At 36.5% G+C, this 17654-nt stretch overlaps 1 pseudogene; it reads left to right on the top strand.

Moving 5' to 3' along the window:
* The first annotated feature begins 1953 nt into the window (after nucleotides 1-1953).
* On the top strand, nucleotides 1954-6800 carry LOC149815682 (auxin response factor 2-like; annotated as a pseudogene).
* The last annotated feature ends 10854 nt before the right edge of the window (nucleotides 6801-17654 follow it).

The raw sequence follows: 17654 nt of genomic DNA, 5'->3' as shown, positions 1-17654 counted from the left end.
AGATAAAAACATAGTAACACCACAATGAATGAACATATATATCTTTCATTCCTCAACCTCTTCTTTAAGCTTAACTGTTGCGTCACACCAACAAATTCCTTTCCATGGATCACATTCAGGAACAAAAAGGGCCAAAAGGAAAATTGAGTTCCCTTAAAGTGAACCAAAATAGTTTGAAGCAGTTCTAGTTTGTCAATGAGTGACACTAAAGTTCAATCAAACTTTCAGCAATGACAGACCATACTACCAAATACTAGCAATAACAATGCAGAGTTTAGCATAGTCAAACCCCAAAAATCGACAGAAAAAATCAGCCCATCTGCAAAGTATCAGTTCACCAACCACAGGAGATTCAAAGTGCAAAATATCTATAGATCGAGCGCAAAGAGTGCATAAGACATACAACAACAACAACAACAACAACTACGCCTTCATCCCAAAACAATTGGGGTCGGCGATATGAACCAAAAAAGAAAATCATTCTGGGTCTTCCACATGAATCCTTCTCCTCCAATCATTTCTATCCAATGCCATGTCCTCGGTGAGGTTCAAAGCATTCATATCCTTTCCTATCATCTCCATCCATGTCTTCTTAGGCCTACCCTGACCTCTTTTAACTAATATATTTTCTCATTTCTCCATCCTTCTAATTGGCGCATCATTAGGCCTTCACCGAATATGTCCAAATCACCGTAAACGATTCTCTCTCATCTTATTTTCAATGGGTGCAATGCCTACCTTCTTACGTATCTCCTCGTTCCGAATCTTATCTTTTATTGTATTTTCACACATCCATCTCACCATACGCATCTCAGCTACACTCATTTTTTGAATATGATGTCTCTTGACAGCCCAACATTCCGTACCATATAGTAAAGAGTGCATAAGACATAATGTAACATAAAAGGCAACTCTGCCAGAATTGAGTTTAGGTTTTCTATAAATGATAAATCAGCTAAAAACTGCACTGTGAGCATGGACAAAACCAGGAACTTTGGACTTAACCAACATGCAAATAGGATCTCTTCATCCTCTCACAAAACGGTATGGATCTAAATTCTGTTAGCACCCAATAACAAGCTTCCTTTTTTACATGTAAGTCATAAAACCTAAAGGCAGGACAGTGAATTATTTTGTATTTTTAACTTTGGACACTATCTGGATTAGAACAAAATCAGACTGATAACAAGCCATTGGAAATATACCACTAAATATTTTAAGAAATTTCCAGACCACAAGTGACGAAAAGGAAAATGACTGGATTAATATAACCAATACAAGATTTCAATGTTGCAAGAACTGCTAATCTATTTAAAGCTGTCCCAACTCCCAAACAAATCAAGAGGTATAAAAATCAATATTGAGTGTATTATTTCATAGGGTTAATTTTTGGCCAAAAGGTACAGTTTCCATAAAAATCTTATTTCTTTTTATCCACAATGAACAAAAAAAACAGTGATTAAACTAAAATCTTAATGGACTGTTACTATGCTACTGCTTATTCAGAAAATTTGGCTAAACTGAGATGTTAGACTGTGCCCTATAAATGCAATTTCCAAATTATCTATGGAACTGGATAAGTGGGTGTACTCAAATCCCCTGAAAAAATGCCTTACCTCATCACTCTCTTCTTCGCCATCTTTTTTGGTTTGCTTGAGCCGAGTGGTGCAACCCTCATTAAGCGGCAACTTCATTGGTCCAAAGGGTGTGTCCACATTGAGATTCCCCTTCATGGAGTATCCAGTTCCCCTACCCCTGATCATATCCCAGAGCGCAGATCCAAAGTCCTTTGGCCGGAATGTGATTGGAATCTCCAAAAGTGTGTTACCATTCTTGTCTATCTTTGTAGACTCCTCGAGCTCCGCACCTCCAATGCTCACATCAGCAAGCCACATCTCGTAGTCAAGCTTGTTGAGCCCCAGATCAAAAGTCATTCTTGTTCTCCACTTTCAAATGCAGAGTTGCAACAGTTTCTTCAAATGAAAACCTGTTGAATTTAATCTTCTCCAGATCAACATCAGGCTTGTCGGTCAACAAATCATGCTTTCGAGCTGGTCGGTCAAATCAAATCCTGCTTTCGAGTTGGTCGGTCATCAAATCCTGCTTTTGAGTTGGTCGATCAACAAATCCTGCTTTCAAGCTGATCGGCTGGGCGGAGCCGGACACGGCTGAGGTCTTCACACAGATCACTCTAGTTCCAGAAGCAACGGTATGCTGCCTCTGGTTCTTGAAGTTGGGGGCAGGGTTTTCCTTTTCTCCTTTGCTCGTTTAACGCATAAGATGTGTTCCTTGATGATGCATTAAATACGCGTAAGCATAACACATTTTTACTGCATAAATGCATCATTTATAGGTTTAGAACCCACACTTAGGTGCATATTGATGTCATTGAGCTACGGTTTGAATTTCGTTCGAATCAGACTTAAAACAAGAGAGATATCGCATTTTTAGTGAAGCAGGTCAGACCTCGGGGAAAACCGGGTTCGCCCATTTGGGCCTTGGATCTGGGCCAAAATGCACCATATCCAACCCAACTCCACCCCAAAGTCGATTTTAAACGTAATTGCTAAAAGCCTCTCTAGAATAGGCGCCCAACAATTAAATATTTTTTAATCTCTTTTCTGGAAATTTCAGAAAAGAGGGCTTAAAGCATAAAAGCAATGCCCTAAATCGAATTAGGGTCTTTGCCTTGGTGTTGTGCCCTAAAACCCGACTCCTCTTCTCCCATCTTCTTCCCAGCCACCCCTTTCATCCACCGTCTCCTTCTTCCTTGGTGTTGCCATGGATTCCACGCACCTCCATGGAAGTCGTCGCCCCTTCTTCCTCCCATGTCCCTTCTCATACCTTTCCTTCTTCGCCCCTTGATGAAACTAATGGCCCATGTCTTCTTGTTTGCAGGTAGCAGCAGCAAAGGAGTGCTCCAGCTGATGAGGGGTGCCGTCTACCCCTCACCAGCTAGCTGGCCCTTCCACCGCCGGCCCTCTACATCTCCATTTCCGCCATTTCACCACTTCGGAGCACCACCTCCTGTAGCTCCCGGCAACCTGCAGCAAAGTGGCGGTAGACAGCACCACCGAGGGCCCCTTTTGGCGCAAATCCATGGCAAATTCTGCTCTACCTCGTCCTCCCATTCGTCGGACAATCCAAATGTGAGGTTTGTCTTTATTTCCCCTTTCTTTTAGCGTAAATCCCAAATTTCGTGTGATTTTATTTTGTTTTGTTTTCATTAATTTATGTGTGAATGTTGTTCCAGCCTTAGAATACTCTGTTTGTGCTTAGAACAGCACTTAGATCGAGTCTAAGTAGTAGAATTTGTTGTTTGTGTGTTGATTTCGCTGTTTTAGATTTATATAAATCGAACCCCCTCTCTAGCATAGACCCCCATTTGTGCGTTTGATTCATTTCCCTTTTTTTCTGTTTGCGTTTTTCATTGTGTTTGCTGTGTGAATCTGAACCATAGGTAGGTGCAGGTGTGCTTAAATCAGCACAATAATTTGCTGTTGAAGTATTTTGTTTAATTCTATTTTTGTGTTTTATGTAATAGAAAATCTGTATTTTCTCTTTTAGCCAGTTGGTCTGTTTTGTTTTAGGAAGTTAGCTGGGTTAATTGGTATAATTATCTTGTGTTTTGATTATGTAAATAGCAAAATAAGGTTGTAACTGCGTAACCCCATTTGTTGGATCTGTATTCCTGTTTTAGGTACACTCGATTTTAGTATTTTGTAATTAGAAAATGTTTAGAATGTGCATGTATTTTCCTGTGTTAGTAATATTTCTGTAGTAGTTTTAGTGTGGTCAGTCTGCAAATTATTATTTTCGGTGTCTTAAAATCAAGTAAAGATGTTAATTTAGATGTCAAATAGTTTATATGTTGGGTGTAGGTTCAATAGTGAAAATCGGCTAAGACTAGCTTAGCCGATTTTTGGGATTTAGATAATTTTGTGTTGTTTGTTCTTTCTTTGCAATTAACAGTAGATTAGTTGATGTTAGCAAGTTAACTTAGGTTAATTCATAATTGTAGGTTAGTTCAACTTAGCCTAACCTAGCATTTTAAATTAGCACTAGTTATATTTCTCGCAACTAATGTAGGTAGTTAATGTAGATTTTGTTGTTTTAGTGTAATTCGATTATTTTCTGTTAAGTAGTTAATTTTAGAAATGTAAATGACTATAAGCATACGTGTTGTGAGCAATAGTGCAAGCTCTGCATTCATTTAAGTGAATAGTGTACTAAAGTAGAACCCTGATTTTTGCTTTGATTTACACTCGTTATACCCTGTGACAATTTTCTGAGTTTTCTCAAAATTATTGTTCTATGCTATTCATTAGAGTGTTAACTGCGTGTAAACCAAAAATCAACTCGTTCAGAGTTGATTTGGTTTGCCTTTTAAGCATTCTGAAAGATTAGGTTTTACGCGATTTTAGATTTCGGGTCAAACGGTTCTATAATTTTTATCGAACTTGAAACGCTTATATCCGGAGTTCCGAAATGAGTTTTTCAATTTCGTAAAGTCCGTCAGACTCTTGAGTCTGTCAGAAAGAGAACAGAAGAGAAATACTTAGAATCGGACTTAGTTTGACCCTTCGCACTTCCTGTTTGCGAAAACCTATTAAAAGTTGATTTTGCACTGTTTAGGGATAAAACAGTCATTTGCTTACTTAGTTGATTTTAGGTAGTTTTTCATGTTTTCTAGCAGATAGTTAGTGAATTAACAATAGTTAGACTAGTTAGAGTGTGTTTACTTTGTTAGTTTAGTTAGAAATTATAATTTTAGTTTTCTTTATTTGTAATAGTAGTTTAATTCAATAATTAGTTCAGAAATAGTTATAGATATAACTTAGAATTAATTCTTGATTCCATACTGACTTTTTATTTTCGTGTTTTAGGTTGATAAGTTAGAAACATATCTACAGGTGTAGTTACAATGCGAAGTGCAGATGCACGTGTGACGAAAAGACAGAATTACCCCTGGCGATTTGGAGAAGACTTAACAACTTGTTTTAGTTCATTTTCATTTTTAGATTGTTATTTAATTAGAATTGTAATATTAACATAGTTGTAAACGATTGTGATATTAATAAATTGATATTTTAGATTTAATTCAGAATGTATCCCGTTCCCTGTGGATTCGACCCGTACTCGCCACATCTGTGGAAAGTCGGTTTTTATTATCTTTGGTTGACGATTTTCCAAATGCTTTTATTGAAAATAATGTGTTAAAAATAACCATTGCAAAAAGTCAAACCATTCCTCTTCTCATTTAAAGTTTTATTTTTTTAGTATTTCATTTTTGGAATTGCTTGTATAGAAAAATGAGAACGGGGTGGAAATGGAGACTCCGAGAGCTCCCCCTGCACGTCATCATGTCCACTTGTTCTGCAAGATCTTGACAGCCTCGGATACAAGCACCCATGGTGGTTTCTCAGTGCTCGGGAGGCACTCTGACGAATGTCTCCCTCCTTTGGTGGGCAGTCTAATTTGCTCTCTGTTGACGTATGTTGATTGCCTTCATTTACCCAATCTTTGCTTCTTCCTTCGGTTTGGTAAACTCCTGATTCCTGTTGTTGGTTGTCGGATATGTCTAAGCAACCACCGAGTTAGGAACTGGTTGCAAAGGACTTGCATGGGAAAGAATGGAGCTTTTGGCATATCTTTCGAGGTGAAAGTTTGATTTACTTTTGGCGTTTGTATTTTGGACAGTTGGAGACTTAGGGCATGATGGTTCAATGTGGTCTGACCTTTGTTCATCTGTTGCTGGGACTTATCTATGCTTTGATTGCTTTGAATTGCTTGTATTTTGAATTTGTGTTCTCTTTGGAAAATCTTGTTTTAATTTCTGTTTTTAGATGTAAGCCAATTAATTCTCTATCTTTTATTTCATTCTTGGAAGTAGAAAAGTGCGCAAAACACCTATGAACTGGTCTGCTTTTCAAGTTGCTAGAAAAAAAGAGCTTCATTGTTGGTGATTTACTTCTGCAAAATTCCGTCAGATCTGATATTAATTTTATTTTGCTTAAGTGGCTTCTTGTGCGAGTTTTTGCAGCAGCCTACAGATTTGATGTTTTTGCATTCTTCTACATGAATATTCAACGTTTTGTTGCATTAAATCATTCATTGTCAATTGAGCCGCGACTTTGCTTATGTAGTGATCTGCATCTTTTCTTGATATTCCAGGCCAGCCCAGAAGGCATCTGCTTCAAAGTGGTTGGAGTGTCTTTGTTAGCCCTAAGAGGCTTGTTGCTGGGGATGCTTTTATTTTTCTAAGGCTTCCTATGTTTCTTGTATGCTTCAAAGCGAAAATGGTGAACTTTGTGTCGGAGTTAGGTGTGCTATGAGACAACAGAGCAATGTTACATCTTCAGTCATATCTAGTCACAATATGCATCTCAGTGTTCTTCAACAGCATTGCATGCTATACAAACAGGGACCATGTTTACTGTGTACTACAAACCAAGGTATGGGGATGATATTGTAATCTATCAATTATTTCAAAAGCTGTTTAGTTTTTGCGGGGTCCCAGCCTGTGTATTTGGTCAGTTCCAAGTCTTTAGATTTTTGAAGTTTGCGGTCTAGGTCAGGCATGTCCTCATATATTGATGTATCTGGTTTATTGCCCTTATAATTCTCTATTTAGTCTGAGAGAACAATAGATTGGCTGCAGTATGAATTTTCTCAAGCTAATCAACTTCATTAATTCCGAATCTGAGTCCAGGGTTTACTACCGAAACAACTTGGTTGAAGCTGGAAGGTAGTTGTGATGATCTTATGGACTTTTTGTGCCTACTGGCCCTTTTGGTTCTGCCTCATCTTTCCCTAATGCAATGTTCGCAGGCATAGGGACTAACATAATATGATGTTTGGCAGGACCACAAGTGCGCTAAGCAGGGTTACACTGTTCAGTTATTTTAAAGCATAGCAGTGTTAAATGGAGCCCATGTGCTTGTGCTTTTGTTTTCAGATGTGTGCAAATCATGCAATTTTGCATTGCTTCAATCTGTTTGTATGCATGTTTCCATGTGGCAACCCTTGGTTGCTTCAACTCACAAATTGCCTAATCATACATAATTTTGAAGTTTGAAAAATTGTGGTCGTTAGACAGCTTGGCCATTGGGGTCTGCCACTTTGCTATATTTGCTGTATAATTTTCATACATCTATTTTTTTTCTGAAATTTCATTTATACCACTTTTTTTTCTTTTCTAGGACAAGTCCTTCTGAGTTTCCCTATGCAATGTACTTCTGATGCAATGACTTTTGAACTTTTTTCTAGGTATTTCCAACTTTTTTCTGGATGCATCAGTTGTGTGTTTCATAACTCGCCAGTGTACGTTTGAAAAGTAGAGTTCGTGTGCAGACAACTTTAATGATATGTAAGTTTTTGTATGAAACAGAAAACTTAAAGATTACAAGCAAAGTTAAACTGATATATATATATATATGACATTTTGCAAGTATTTTAATTATTCTGGAGCAAGACTTACGAAAGACTAAAGTATCACAAGAGCATTGAGAATAGCATCTAAAAGAGGGAAAAACAACAGAAAAGCAAAATGTTCCAAAGGATTGAAGGAAAGAAAAACCAGTATCTCTAAATTTGTTGGATAAGATATACCAATAGTAGGGCACTTAACTTATCTGTTGTGTTGTCATAGATGAACATAAAGGAAATGATAGATCATAAAAATTTAGAATTTTATTGTCTAAAATTTGTTAGAGTTTTCAAATATTATTAACAATATGAAGTTTGTAATAGCATAAATCATGAAAATATGGTAAAAGGTATAATCCAACTGGGGAAAAAACACATTGTTTACTGTATATAATTGACTGCGGTTTTTCTATGGTGAAACTTACAACTCTTTAGAGAAGAACTAAGCCTTCATAGAAAAGTAGTGATGTTCTCAGAGAAAGAGAGCTGAATGAGGTCAGTTAGGAAATTGAGGGAGTTTTTTTTTCTATTTTTTTCGAGTCCATGCATCTGTTGGATTGAGTGGTGGGGGTAGGAAGAGGTATTTTAACCTCCTTTTCCTTTTAGAGCCCCAACTTCCTCTTCTTGTTGGATGGTTTTAGATGAAGGTTGTAAGTTTCAAATGAAAATACATGTTTTCATTTTATCGGATCTGGGTATAGTTTTTCTTATAAAAATCCAGTTAAACCCGAATCTTGATCTGATACCTACATTACTTAGTAGGATTCAGGTTTGGACCTACTCATTTTAACATAGGTCCAACTGATGAGTTGTAGAGCCTGATTCATTTAATGTCATTGGTGCATGTAATGTTGCTTTGTGGCCCTACAAATTTGTAGTAAATTCATTTGGGTTAGGTGCTTTTGTCCAAAATTGCAACATATGAATCACAATATTTTCAGTTTGTTGTAATGTGTTTACTTTGTTCTTATGCTGCATGTTTATACCTGTATCTAGTGTATTAGCGATGTAAGTTTGTGCAAACTTTCAATGCTGAATTCTTTTACTTGCTTTTCTGACTGCAAGTCACCACTGCTTTGACAATCAGTTTCCCACCAAGTGCATTGCAAACAAATTGCCTTGAGGAAGTTCCATCAACATGATGCTTGTGATTGTTGAATATCATTTGTTTAAGTGCTTTATCTGCATTGAGCTACAGGCTTAAGACAAACACTTGACACATGAAATGGTGATGCAAGTGCTTGATTTATCATATCATCCAAAATACAGATATATGCAACTAGTTTGTTGTTGAATGTCAGAAAGGGTTATTGAAGCCTAATTGGAGTATGCTAGACTCTTAACTGTGCCTGATAATTACTTTACTGCTTAGTAAAGAAAAGAAGAGGACATCTACTTCTAGTTCTAACCAGAAAGCAAATCTCTTACCTGATTAATAATTGTCTGTTCTTTGGTGGTGATAAGGATAATGGTGAAAGTGGGGAAACATGAAAGACTTAGGATGAAAGGAAAATCTCTTACCACCAAATAATTGTCATTTGCTCATATTTGATATCTCATTTTCTAATGTCAACTTGCTTTATTCATCATCATTTTGGATGTGTCCTATTTGAGTCTTTTTGGCATCATAAACTACAACCTAGTTGACTTCTGAATCAAAATGATTGGTAGAACTTGAATTGTGGAGCCTGCTTTAGAGTTTTTTTCCTTACAGGAGGGGGGTTCGAGGGTTCCCCCCGGCGTGGTTTTTTTATGGATCATACCCAATTTTTTACTAGCAGCTTAGTTAAAATTGCATTAAAAAAACCCTAATTCTTGTTCAAATGAGGACTTTGACCCTCATTTGATTAAAAAATTCAAAGCGTGTATGCCTCGGCTTGAGGTGCGCCTCGCCTCGAGGTGTGCGCTTCAAGGTGTATAAGGCACACACCTCGGGGCTCTTTTTTTTTGTGACGGATTAGCGACGGATAATATCCGTCACTAATATTTAAATATGTTTGATGGTTTGCGATGGATTATATTCCATCGCTAATTCCGTCCTAACCTTCTAAATCATTCTTCTGAACAATTTGATGAATCCCCTACTGAGTTGTCCTATGATTATTCACCTGAGACATCACATTGAGCCTGAAAATGGTGTAGATGCTCCAACACCTAGCTAATCCAATCAGCCACGTGAGCTCAATGAACATGCATGACTCTAGATCCTCATCCTCGGGTTTAAACCTCTTTTATTGATTTGTTCAATCAAATTCCTACCAAAACCCATCATATGGTTACCAAATCCCAAGATGGAATATTAAAACCAAGACCATTCTTTGGGTCCAAATATCCCATCGCTGGAGATGTAACCGTAGCAAGATATAAAGTCTGTCTTGTTGCTAAAGATTATAGCCAGCAAGAAGGAATTGACTATTTTGAAACTTTCAATCCTGTCATCAAACTCATGTCTATTAGAATGGTGTTGTCTATTATTGTGAGTTTTAGTTGGCTAGTTGGATGTAAATAATAAGTTTATGTGAGTCAACTGCCAAACTTTCAAGACATGAGTCATCCTAATTTTGTGTGTAAATATAATTGTGCACTCTACGATTTAAAACAAGCTTCTCAAACATGGTTTAATAGACTTCGTATTCATCTAGAAAAGTTGGGTTTTACTGTGCCCAAGGCCAGTCTATCTTTGTTTATCTATCATAGGAAATGATTGCATATGTTTGTTCTGGTATATGTTGATGACATTATTGCTACCGACAATTCAAATGATGACATTAAGAATATTATTCAAGACTTTGATTATGAATTTTTCATCAAAGATCGAGGTTCTCTACATTATTTTCTTGGAGTTGAAGTAATCCATGACTCCTTAGGAATCATGTTGTGTTAGACGAAGTATATTTTGAACCTCTTGCTTAAGCCAGGTATGGCAAATTGTAAACCGGTGGTTACCCTTGTTGCACCAAATGTTACTCTATAGCCGAGTTCAAACATCCTATGCTCAATTCATGCTCGTCTTCACGCTCAACTTGGTAAATTTTATTTTTTTCTAGAAAGTGCACCTTCATGTAGGAAGCTTTTGAAGTATATGTTAGCATAAAATGGATCGTGAAAGAGCCACTTATCGGATGAAGGCTTTGACGATCCGAACAATGCTTCAGTGGGTACGGGTGGTCGGCGTTCTCTTCAGCCAATCGACGCCCTCAATGAGCTCGGGCCATAATGTTGAGAGGCGAGCACGACCCTTGAACCTAGAGAGAGATCATACACGAATGTGGCACTCAACAACCATGTATGCCCTCTTGGTAGTCCTCATCAAGCTACCATGGATCTCTCCTATTTATAGGGAGATCTAGGGGAGGCCCATAATGGGCACTAGTGGAGGTCCCTAACGGGCATGAATGAACAACTTTAAGACCTCATAACTGTTATGTAACCTCCCAAAAACTGAATGCCTCTTCCATGTATGTCCCTTGATGTGCCCATGTCAATATGAGTTACATTCAGGTTGGATCTGATTTGATCCAAAATCCAACATTCTTCTGCTTGACCTATTGACATGGAAAAGCACATAATCGAAGTTTTTACCATTATCTCGATTTAATTTTTATGTGGATTCACATGCTATCATGTATCATAAAAATGAATCATAAGAGTCATGGAGATGAACACCTCTATATGAGATGTCATATTTCTATGCACTACAATATTATTCTTTTTTAGTGTTTTAGCATATTAAGATTACCTTAGGTTGGTCTCTAACTCATTCTATTGGTTATTTAAAATATTGTTATTATGTTATTCTCTCTACTAAAATGAGAGAAACTTTATACATAATCAACAGTGCACAAAACTATAGATAATCAATTTAGTTTTATAAATGTGATCACATATAACCATAATATATTGTCATACATCATAAGGAATCAAATAGAGTCATCCTCATAAATATTGAGAATATAATCTCGGTGCTAGCCTTTTAATAAGAGGATCCACAATCATTTCCTTTGTACTGATTGTATCAATACACACTGAATGATTACTGGTCATTTCTTTAATAATAAAGTATTTTAACTCCATGTGTCGACATTAGGTAGAGCTCTTGTTGTTATTCGAGAAGAACATGACTACTTTATTATCACATAAGATCTTTAGTAGCCTCTCAATAGAGTCAACTATATCAAGACCCATAATGAAGCTTCCAATCCGTATGGCCTGAGATGAAATCTTGTTTAAATCAATAATTTTCGCCTCAATGGCTTTTAAAAATTTCTTCACTATTCTGCAGTGAGAGATGACACCTCAAATATTCTTAGTCACTCGCGATTGAAAAAGTAACATGCTAAGATTATTTGAGAACTTTCACTTTTCATTGACATATTTTTAAGCACTCTCACTTCTCATATGCAACCTTATGTTCGGTTGTGTTATTCTCTGTATGAGTGAGAGATTAACCACTCTATACGAGATTCATATCGAAAAGGTAAATGTGAGGCCCTTTATTATTCACCTTTTCTAGGACACGCATAATAGAATCCTTATCATTTTACTTTGTTAAAAACAATAATACTCTGAGCTGCTTTGCACTGATTGTATCAATACACACTGAATGATTACTGGTCATTTCTTTAATAATAAAGTATTTTAACTCCATGTGTCGACATTAGGTAGAGCTCTTGTTGTTATTCGAGAAGAACATGACTACTTTATTATCACATAAGATCTTTAGTAGCCTCTCAATAGAGTCCACTATATCAAGACCCATAATGAAGCTTCCAATCCGTATGGCCTGAGATGAAATCTTGTTTAAATCAATAATTTTCGCCTCAATGGCTTTTAAAAATTTCTTCACTATTCTACAGTGAGAGATGACACCTCAAATATTCTTAGTCACTCGCGATTGAAAAAGTAACATGCTAAGATTATTTGAGAACTTTCACTTTTCATTGACATATTTTTAAGCACTCTCACTTCTCATATGCAACCTTATGTTCGGTTGTGTTATTCTCTGTATGAGTGAGAGATTAACCACTCTATACGAGATTCATATCGAAAAGGTAAATGTGAGGCCCTTTATTATTCACCTTTTCTAGGACACGCATAATAGAATCCTTATCATTTTACTTTGTTAAAAACAATAATACTCTGAGCTGCTTTGCATCCTCAATTATCAAGGAATTGACTTCAATTGGTGAAACTAGTAGATAATGTAATTAGAAACAATTTGACATTGTACCTTTGGGTACGAACATGTTTCATGGGTTGGTGTATACATCTACTTTTACACCCTATGTGAATTTGGAACACAATGACCAACCTTTGGGTAGAATCATTGTTTCATAAAGTCACACAATCTCAATACTAAATTTCAATATCAACACAGTCCAAGAAACCCTCAATCAACAAAACTCGGATCACTTTTGTGATAACCAAAGTGAGTTGATCAAAAATTTTATCGTAAGTTGATGTACAGCATGTCATAACACAAATAAAGTGCATACATTTATAATTTCATGCTTAAATAATTATGGATAATTCAAAAAATATGAAATACACCTTATTTCATGTTAAAGTTACCAAAAAGTATGAGATCAAAGACAAAGACATGCATTTACGAGTCATATTTGGGATTGAAGTCTTAAAACGGCCTAAATGGATCCTTTAAGACCCTAAATCGGTCATAAAAAGCCTTGAATCGATCAGAAAAACTCCTAAGTTAGTCACAAGAGGCCTGAACTGGTCTTATAAACCACTGAATCGGTCAAGAAAACCCCCAAACCAGTCACAGAAGGCCCGAACCAGTTTTATAAACCATTGAATTGGTTCCAAATGGACCAAATCGATCCTAAAAAGCCAAAGCTGATCCCAAAATGCATGAACGGGTCTTAGAAATCACTGAACTGGTTTTCTGAATTAATGAACCTGTTTTAGAAATCCCTAAACTGGTCCCAGAAGGATCGTATCGGTTTCTAGACCGGTTCTATCCTTAATGGGTCAAATGGTCCAATTTTGGACCTAATCTGACCCATGGTTACTGACCCAATCCACCCAGAAATAATAATAGGTTCTAGACCGGGTCTCAATGGGTTGGGACCAGACTCTGTCCACTCGATAGCCCAATGGGTCTAGGTCTAGGACCCAAACTAGGACAGGGTTGAACTCCGACCTGATCTACACGAATCCCCAACGGGTCTAGGTATGATCGGCTTAGACTTAGATTCGAAACCCCGAATGGGTCCAAGAATGCTCTTCCCAAAATATAGCCCGTTGGAGATATCAAATGCTGACAAGGTTTTGTAATCATCGCAAAAAATTTCCTCTCGTAATGTTCTCTCTCTTCCTTCTCTTTTCCTTTCCAACCTCTTATTTTCCTCCTTTTTGAAGGGAGAAAGATAAAAGACGGAAAGAAAGAGAGAAGAGAAAAGAAAGAAGAAAAGGGAAGAGGAACTCTTTTGCGGGTTTCACTTGACCTTAATTTTTGAAAATATTTTGAAATAACTCGCCTCCGTTTTTGAAATATTTGCTGGAAAAACTGGGAGACGGGATCCGCTCGTCGGTACGAGGTTCGACCATTCCTGGCGCCTTTACCAGGGGTAATCGAACCAAGGGTCGAATTGATGCCTTTTGTTTTTCTAAGAAATTATCTGAGTCTAGATGCACAAAGGATCATGCTTGTGCAAATGCAAAGATGTATGCTCTTTTCAAAAATGTTTTGAAGAATTTTCAAGTGAATCTGGTAAAGTGAAGAGATGATTACTAACTTAGAACTCAAAACTAAAGTTCTAAGTTTTCAGAATAATCAAGAGCTTGGGAAAATTGATTTTGAGGTTTTGAGATAAAAAGAGAAGGAAATTTTCAAAGTCGCAAATGGACTTTGAATTTAGAAGTTTGAACTGGGATGAATATTTGGAATGGAATTGGCTTTGAGAATTGGAATTAAAGTGGAAATTTTGGTTTTGGAATTTTGAAGGGAATTGGATTCAAGACTTGGAATCCCAGATGGTATTTGAATCTGAAATCCGAGATCCAAGATAGGGTTGGACTCTGGATCCTAAGATGGAATTGGATCTGAAGTCTGAGATTCAAAGTAAAATTGGATTCTGGATCTTAGAATGGACTTGGGTCTGAAATCCAAGATCCGAAGTGAATTGGGTTCTGGATCCTAAAGAATGGATTTTGGATCTGAAGTCTGAGATCCAAAGTAAAATTGGATTCTGGATCCTAGAATGGACTTGGGTCTGAAATCCGAGATCTGAAGTGAATTGGGTTCTGGATCCTAAAGAATGGATTTTGGATCTGAAGTCTGAGATCCAAAGTAGGATTAGATTCTGGATCCTAGAATGGAACTGGATCTGAAGTCTGAGATCCAAAGTAGAATGAGGATGTAGATCCTAAGTGGAATTTGGATCTGTAATCTTAGATCCAAAGTAGAGTGGAATTCTGGATCCTAGAATGGATTGGATCCAAGACTTGGAATCCAAGATGAAAGATGGATCTGAAGTCTAAGATCCGCAGTGGAATTTAATTTATACTTGGAAATCTGGATCCAAGTTGAGATTTAACTTTGGAGTTGGGCTTTTGAAAGTCCAACTGGGACTTTTGAATTATGGATCTGGGTTTTGAAAAACCCAGATTGAATTTAGGAATGTTTGGATTTTGAAATTCAGAGTCAATCTCAACTTTGATTTAAAACTTGAAGAAAACTTGATTTTAAATCAGAAGATGGATCAGAAACTTCAAAGTTAAATTGAACTTTGAAATTGGATGTTGAATTGAGTTGGAATTTTGGAATTTCAAAATTGATTTGAGAATTTGAATTTATAAATGAACTTCAAAGTCAATTTGGACTTTGAATTTGAAGCTTGAATTTGGAATGAATCAAGAATATAAAGATTGAATTTTGAAATTTCAAAGTCAAATTGGACTTTGAATTTGGAATTTAAATCTTTGAAATAAGATAGAAGAATGAATTAAACTATAGACTGAAGATATTTAAGATCACTTGAGGTTTTGAAAGAGAATTTTGAAAATATGATGCAATTCTACCCTAAATGATGAATGAATTTGAATAAGTTTGAAATTGGATTTTGAAAATCATATTTCATTTTTCAAACGAATTGAAATAAGATTGAAAATATAATACATCCTTGACTATGGTCATTGAATGTATTATATAATAATCTATGTTTAAATTCAGGTGAAGAATAAAACATATTTTGTGCTTTTATAGAATTTAAAATGAAATTAACTCTCAATATACCCTGACTATGGCCATTGGTATATATTTTGAGTTAATCCTAAGTTAAATCCTGATAAAAGAAAGAAAATATTTTGAGAAAATATGATGAATTTTGAAAGTGGATCCAGTGTTATTTTGTAAAAGATAAAAATTCTAAGTTGTATTTACACCCCGACTATGGCCGTTGATGTAAATCGTCAACTTAGAATTAACTTACCTCTTACGAAATTGTGCACGTGCCATTCGTGTTGCCATTTGTGAGAATTTGAGAAATAAATGCATGAAAACAAGTAATTCATAATATTTACAATGCTCATTCATTCTATCTAGAACTAGAAATGTAAAGAATTCTCATTAATAGCTAGTTTTTTTACAACGAGAATTGACATGACAGAATCCTAATCTAAGAGAGAGATCAACATTCTCCAGAGATTCCTACAAAAACACTTGGTTAGTATGAAAGTAGAAGAGAATGTCACCTTGATTTCAAAGATGTAAAATAAGATGTTCATATGCCATGATTTTTATGATTTGAAATGTGAGAAATGATATATACATACTTATACACATATATATACATGCATACCTGTATATATATATATATATATATATATATATATGCATTACATATGATATACAAGCAACATAGGTGGATGAGAGTGATGTTTGATGAAATGAAATATGTTGGATATGGATGGAGCAAATCAACATATAAGCAATGTTTTCACACTGCTTGTTTATGACCAAAATTCACAATGCAGCAGATCAAACCTTGGTGTTCAGTAGATCATGAGAAAATCAGTGTTTCAGCTAATGCTTCAAAGTGATTCTAATGGATATGGGTAAACTTCTAATGATGCACAACAGTCCCAAAGGACTGAAACTTTCAGCGGCATCCACCAAGTGAAAACTTACATTAATCAAAGTGTTGTTGAGGCAAGTGGGATGGCTAACATCGGAGACTCTGTTGTAAAACAGAAAACCTACATGAAATATTTCAATATGTATATTGTTTCACCTATGAAATTCTGTTGTTACAAATGCACAACAGTGAATATGTGTGCAATGATGTGTTCAGGCTGAAAGGGAAGTGCAGTGGGTGTGTGCGCAGGAGTCCACTTGACTTTTGGTTGGCAACCAAGTCAACATGATTAATAACTGAGGATGTTTGTATAGAAGATGACAAAGGAGGCTTGATACGACTAACTAGAGCAGTAGAAATCTTATGATGATCATCCAGATAATATGGGTGCCTTTGCTGCAGCTGTTGTGCAGGGAAGAACAGTGGCAACGACTGGACATTGCTCAAAAGGCAAAGAAGGAAGCCATAGCAGTGGTTGTTACCACTATGAAAATAAAAGCCACAGCCAACACTGTTGCAGCCTGTAGAGCTTTAGGTGGTGATTGTATGGGTGGAGTAACGTTAAGTAGGTAAAGTGAAGATGAGAATTAGTGGTGTATACAGGTGTGGTTGTCCTTGTTATGAGTGCTAACGTGAAAACCATAGCTAATACAGTTACAGCCTGTGGAGGGGTGGGTAGTATTGGAGTATGTGAATGTGAAGGCTACTTATGGAAAAATGAAGGTGAAGTGCTAATGGAGGCACGCAGCAGGAGTATATATATATGTTGTGAGTATTTGTGTCATAGTGGCTGGAGTATTATCAGGAAGATGCTGGTGCATCAAATGGGAATGAAGGTATGGACGCAAGTGGAGATTGTGCCAGTGCTGCTGTGAAGATTATAGCAGGTGATGTACATAGTGTGGCTGGGGTTATGTGTGAACATAATATACTGATAATGCAGGTGGATTGGACTGATTTGGTGAAATATCCTTCCATCCCCAGCCGATGATAGCTGGAAGTCAGATGTAACATGGCAGGCGAAATGCTGGAGGTGATGCACAAGAACTTATATACACATGCCATGAAAATATATACAGAGAATTATACACACACAAAAAAAAAAAAACTATATACAGGAATTGCAAGTAA

Source organism: Nuphar pumila, chromosome 15 (assembly GCF_984573655.1).
Source record: "Nuphar pumila chromosome 15, dmNupPumi1.hap1.1, whole genome shotgun sequence".
NCBI classification, from domain to species: domain Eukaryota; kingdom Viridiplantae; phylum Streptophyta; class Magnoliopsida; order Nymphaeales; family Nymphaeaceae; genus Nuphar; species Nuphar pumila.
Note: the sequence above shows the minus strand (reverse complement) of the source record. Positions and strands in the feature narration are given on the sequence as shown.